This window comes from Pongo pygmaeus, chromosome 23, assembly GCF_028885625.2.
Source record: "Pongo pygmaeus isolate AG05252 chromosome 23, NHGRI_mPonPyg2-v2.0_pri, whole genome shotgun sequence".
Classification (NCBI taxonomy): domain Eukaryota; kingdom Metazoa; phylum Chordata; class Mammalia; order Primates; family Hominidae; genus Pongo; species Pongo pygmaeus.
Window position 1 is genome coordinate 58,487,757 of NC_085931.1, and position 6,327 is coordinate 58,494,083.

The 6,327-nt window shown below is 46.4% G+C and overlaps 1 long non-coding RNA gene across 1 annotated transcript; it reads right to left on the reverse strand.

The window, feature by feature from the left end:
* Nucleotides 1–375: 375 nt before the first annotated feature.
* On the reverse strand, nucleotides 376–3,093 carry LOC129023286 (uncharacterized). Its single transcript, XR_008496754.1, has 2 exons — nucleotides 2,394–3,093; nucleotides 376–904 (listed from the first exon to the last, which is right to left on the reverse strand). It is a non-coding gene; the product is annotated as an uncharacterized LOC129023286 (long non-coding RNA).
* Nucleotides 3,094–6,327: the final 3,234 nt, after the last annotated feature.

The following is a 6,327-nucleotide window of genomic DNA, read 5'->3' on the forward strand; positions in this document are numbered from 1 at the left end:
TGAACTCAAGCGCCATGGCCAGTTCAACTCCTCCTCCTTGTGGCTGCATGGCCTTGGGCTGGTTACATAATCATCTGTACCGAGGGACTGAATCCTAGGACTGTGTTGATGATTCAAGGAGACAACCTATGCAAAGCTCTGAGCAGAGAGCCTGGCTCACAATAAGCACACAATGAATAATATTAGCTGATAACGATCTCATTGGATTTCACATTTAGCCAGCAGGCAGCAAGTGCCCCTATCCTGGAGCAACCTAGCCAGTGCTATGCCGGAACCAGCTTGCACCGACTCTTCCGGGATCAGCATTCAGCAGCTTCGCTGCGGTTGCTTGAAACAGACCGTAGTGGGAGCGTTTACACCAAGGAAATCAGCAAATGCCATCAATCAAGACCGTTTTATTTTTTCATGGAGTGGCTGTTAAACATTCACCAGCACACCCCTGGGCCCAAGAGAAGAAAGATGAATGGGAATCATGTAAAGGACAACAAGGGATGGGATGGGGGAGGAGTGTGGCTTAGATGATGTGACCTTCGAATGTCATTCACTCCTTCTTCAAGCCTATTGGATGCCATGCAGTGCAGGGGAAGGGCGTGGGCTGCAGAGCCGGAGCTGGATTTGAATTCTCTCATCTCAAGGATGGGAGATCTGAGGCCCACACTGGGGTGGACCTGCTCAAGATGAGAGAGTTACAGACGGCAGAGGCAGGGCTCAAACTCAGCCGCTCTCACTCCTCGGTGGCTTCTCACCTCATCAAGAGGCCAGTCTCATCAGCTCACCCTGACCCTGAAGTCAAAGTCTAAACAGTGCGATTCACTGGCTGCAGTGGTGTGTCCGGGAGGCAGTCTTACAGGGTGTGCTCCCTCAGTTGCACCTCTGGTCTTGAGCTTTGTGTCTTTCTGCAGAACTAAACCAAACAATAAACACTTGAAGCCCCCAATGAGCCCATGTTGTTAAACCCTATTGGAAAACAGGTTTAAAAAAAAAAAAAAGAAGGAGGAGGAGGAGGTTGGGTGCAGTGGCTCATGCCTGTAATCCCAGCACTTTGGGAGGCCAAGGCTGGCAGATCACCTGAGGTCAGGAGTTCGAGAGCAGCCTGGCCAACACGGTGAAACCCCATCTCTACTAAAAATACAACAATTAGCCAGGCATGGTGGGTCATGCCTGTAATCCCAGCACTTTGGGAGGCTGAGGCAGGTGGATCACCTGAGGTCAGGAGTTTGAGACCAGCCTGGCCAACATGGCAAAAACCTGTCTCTACTAAAAATACAAAAATTAGCTGGGCGTGGTGGCACACGCCTGTAATCCCAGCTACTCAGGAGGCTGAGGCAGGAGAATCGCTTGAACCTGGGAGGCGGAGGTGGCAGTGAGCTGAGATCATACCACTGTACTTCAGCCTGAGCAACAGAGTGAGACTGTGTCTCAAAAAAAGAATAATAATAAAATAAAAGAAGAAGAAGAAAAAAGCCTACATTGATTTCCCCATACATTTGCACAAGCTGCAGAACTTGGTTCTTTTATCTTCATTTGGAAACAAGTTGAAACAGCCCTCCAAATTAAGAAAACAACTTTACAAATTCAAGTTTTATGTTCTCTTGTTTTAGAAATATTCATGGCCTCAATATGTCTCTCCTAAGTACTTATATAAAACATTTTCCTCTTCCATTTGCCAATTTATAATGATTTTTTTCATTCTACTTACAACAAAGCAATCATTTCAAATTAATTAAGTTTACATTAAAATGTATTATTGTAATGTCCCAGGTACTGAATAGTGATTTTGTTTGAGAGAACAAGCTTGAAAGAAAAATATTATACATTTTGCAAGTCGACAATTTCAACCCAATTCCTTCCTCTGGCACGAAGCACAGGGGATTTGCACACAGTAGGTTGAGAGAATAACTAGCAACAATAATTATCAGTGTCATGCATCAGAAGAGTACATTTATAGAGGACTTTCAGAAGTGCACAGCTATTTTGCATATGTTATTCCATTTCACTCCAAGCATTCTTCCGTGTAGACCTATTTATCTCTCTTTTTTATTTTTATTGAGAAAACCAAGACCCAGAAATGTGAGGTCACTCACCAAAGGTCACACAGTCTCAAGAGGCAGAGCTGTCATTTGACCCTGGGTCTTTCCACCTCCAGATGCACCTGAGCATGGAGTGTGCAGGGGGAGGTGGGGTCTGGGTCCCAGAAGGAGCTGAGGATCTCCTCACTCTCCCTTCCCGACTTGTTTATTCTCCATTCAAAGCACAGTTATTTTCTTTGCAAGACCAACGAGCTTGATTCAAAATCAGAGTCATTTTAACATCTTAAAAATATCAAGTAGAGCTTAGAAAATTCAAGCACTAGAGGGAAAAAAATTCTCAAGTTATTTAAAAAGAAAATTTACCTTGATTCTGAGGGTCCTTGAGCTTTCTGCTTTTTGCTCCTTTTTTGGGCCATGCTGAGTGGGGGCCGAGGCTGTGGTGGGAAACTGAGAGTTGCATGAGATCTCCAGATGCTTCTCAGCCCCTCAGCACCACGGAGAAAAGAGGAAAACACTCATCTGGATGATCCGTGTCTTGCAGACTTGGTCTCAAACCCTTTGGGGTGAGAATTCTGAGTCCTGGGGGCATTTATGAGGGAAGCCACACAGAGTGTTGGCCAGTGGGATGGAGAAAGGAAACCAAACTGGGCTCTTTGGTCCAAAAATAAAATAAATTCCTATTTGTTGATATGGTTTGGCTCTGTGTTCCCACCCAAATCTCATGTTGAATTATAATCCCTAATGCTGGGGGAGGGACTTGGTGGGAGGGGCTTGGATCATGGGGGTGGAGTTCCCCTTGCTGTTCTCATGGTAGTGGGTGAGTTCTCGTGAGATCCAATGGTTTAAAGGTGTGTGGCACTTTCCTCCTCGTGTGCTCTCTCTGTCCTGCCACCGTGTGAAGAAGGTTCTTGCTTCCTCCTTGTCTTTCACCATGATTGTAAGTTTCCTGAGGCCTCCCAATCATGCTTCCTGTTAAGCCTGCAGAACTGTGAGTCAATTAAACCTCTTTTCTTCATAAATCGCCCAGTCCCAGATAGTTCTTTACAGCAGTGTGAGAACGGACTAACACACTTGTTCATTATTGAGTGCTGTATTCTTGCTCTGGGTCCTTGTCTTCATTCTCCACCTTATTTCCCTCTCCAGGGCACCCACGCCCCCACCCCCATCCCATCCTATTACTGTGCTGAACGCTGTCATCTTCACTCTCATAGTCCCACCAGCAGGGCCAGGGCTCCTCCCTACCCAACAAGCACGCCATCAACACACTTCCTAACATGCTTCCCTCTGTGCCAGCCTGCTTACCTCTAGCTCTTTGCTTGTGCCATTTTCTCCAACTAGAACACAGAGCAATAACAGGGAGAGGAAGAGCATGGCTGATAGAGCATGCTCCCTGGACCCAGTAGCCATGAGTTAACCCCCGCTGGGGCATTACTGGTCTCGCCTTGGGCGTGGCAATCAGCTCTCTGGTGTTCATTGGTAACACCCATAAGAAAACCACCTCACAGGCTCAGGATAACACACTGACATGAACCCTCTTAGCTGGCAACTGGTCCACGCTGACGGGAGAAAGGTCATCATTTTGTACCCGACACTACTCCAGTAGTGCTGGGTGAGGCGCTCACCCTTCCCAAAGGACGTGGAATTGAGCCCAGGAACGGGTTCGTGTCTCCCAGAGGCTGGACTTGTACCTATAGGATCAGGAGCCACAGAAGGCCACAGGGGAACAGAGGCGACAAAACCTCACTAGAAGGAGGAATAGAACCTGGTGTGCAGGAAGAGCAGGGAGATGGAGAGAGACTTTGGTCACTTCTGATTCTGATCCCATCCCTTCCTGAGGTCCCATCCACATTCCTGCCCTCGCCACATAGGATACTCCACAAACCCCATAACTGCCTCCTACTTCTCCTTTACTCTGACCCAAGGACCCACGTTTCTGTTATTTGTGAGCAGATGATTTCAATCAACATCATGAAGAGGGCAGCCAGTGGAGTGCCTGTCACATGATTGGGGCTTAATGACCACAGCCTCCTTCCACACCCCACTTCCAGCTTCCAGCAGCTGGAATCAGACCACTCAGCTAGCGTGACCTCAGCCCTAAATGGAACTATCACCCCTGAGCAAGATTCCCACGGGGCTTCAGAACCAATCTTGTGCACCTCTGTGCCCTACTAGCTTTTGAAGAAACTGCACTCTTGTAAGAGGCGGCTCCAAGGACCCTGGCAAAAGTGTGCAGATTACCCAGAGCCTGCAGCAGTGAGGGAAGGAGCAGAGGAGAGGTACAAATGGAGCCTGGGCACCAGCAGGGAGCCTCAGCTGCTTGCACCTTCATGAGTCACAGATCACCTGGCTGAGCGCCCTCCTCCCTCACCTGCTGCTGCCCGAGGTCATGTCCATCCCGCAGTCCTGCCTCCACTGCACCCTTGGCATGATCTGTACTGCAGGCTCCAGCCAGAGCTCGCCAGCTGCACCCAGAGCTGCCGGGATGAGATGACAGGCCGCCACAGGCCAGGGTCAGAGCTAGGGCCCTCAGCACCCCACCTCCCCTGGGCAATGCTGGCTGTCAGAGATACTGTTCACCCTTCAAAGCAATGGCCCATTGGCTGAGATGAAATCCACAGAATTTATGCTCCTCGATTCCTGATGACATTATTTAAATCGCCTCTGATTTATCACTAACCCAATATGCATTGTCATTTCTAAGTAATTACAGAAAATATTGTAATCTAAGTACTATTACATCAGGAACACAACTCGGAATAAATACTGCCTCTGCCTTCAGTCAACTCAGTAATGTGAATCGATACTTACTGATTTTTTGAATGTGAACATGTTGAGAGGTCTTGAATTCCCATCACTGCGGCTGGGTCATAAATCCTCCTCAGTTAAAGAATGAGGAGCCCACAGGCAGCCTGGTCTCCCTCACACACTTCTGCAGGTGCAGACCTTCCTGCAGGTCCTGTGGGCTGGTGCCCCTCAGGGGTCAGCAGGGCACTCAGTGTCCCAACAGAATGAGTTCAGCCACAGCACCTGCCTGAAATGTGCAAAATCAGCTTTCTCCCAGACAGCCTTCATCAAATAATTTATTTATGCAAATACATGCCATGCCCAGTAGTGTGCTAGGTACAATGAGTGATACCAGGACGTAAGATGTGACCCTTGCCCAGAACATATTCTAAGGCCCATCTGAAGAGTCTAACTGAGGTGTCTGAATCATGAGATTTGGTTTCAGGTGTGGTTCCACTCTGCTTCTTACTGGCTGGTGGCCCTGGAGCAGACTTAACCTCTCTGAGCTGCAGGCGTACCCCTGGTAAAACAGGACCAACATATGTCCTATGTATTTCATATCACAACCGGTCAACTGAGTTGATGGATAAGAAACACTTGTGGATTGCAAAGTGCTATACAGAAGTGAGGAATAGTATTATTATAGAAGGCTGGTGATTCCTGGAAAATACAGTAATCCATTTATAGTCAGAGGAGCAAGAAGAATTCTTCAGACAAATATGTACCATCACACTCACCTCCTTGTAAATGAAAACAGAACTCATTAAAACTAGTATAAACAACACATTATAGAATATAATCAATTTCCATAAAACAGATCATTAAAAGAAGGAGACAAAAAGGGACAGAGTCTGGTACATTGTAAGTGCTCAAAGTTATTTGTTGAACAAATGAAAAAATAAGTGAGAAAAAAGACATAGAGAAGGAGAATCTGTGGGACCCACTGAGAAGCTGACAGCCCAGGTAAAAGCAATGGGAGATGCCGTGAGGAAAGGAGAGCCACGTAGTACCTGGTGCAGCACTGGCAGCCCTGAGGGTCACTGGGGACAACGGCAAAGCTGTTCTTAAAGGAAGGACAAACAGAGAAGAAGAAAAATGGAGTGCAGAAAGAAAAGCCAAATACTCCCCTGTCCCACAACACAGGAGTGTTCCAGTGCTCAGAACGATAAATAACAAAATCAGTACTCAGAACATGAAATAACTCCAAACAAAATTAATTGCATGGAGACAATTTGTCTACAAATAAAAATAATTATGTTTAGGGTGTTTAAAGAGATAACAGAGGTGAAGGAGGGAGAATGTGCTTTTAAAAGCACAGGAAACTATTGAAAAATAGAACAGGCACATAAGAAATAACAAAAAACATTTCTTTAAAATAAACAATTAGAAAACTAAGAAATTAAAAATATAGCCAAAGAAAATACGTGATAACAGGAACACATTTTAGGCAGAACAGGACTAAAGAGAGAATTAGTGAATTGGAGACACTATTGAGGAACTCACCTGGAATATT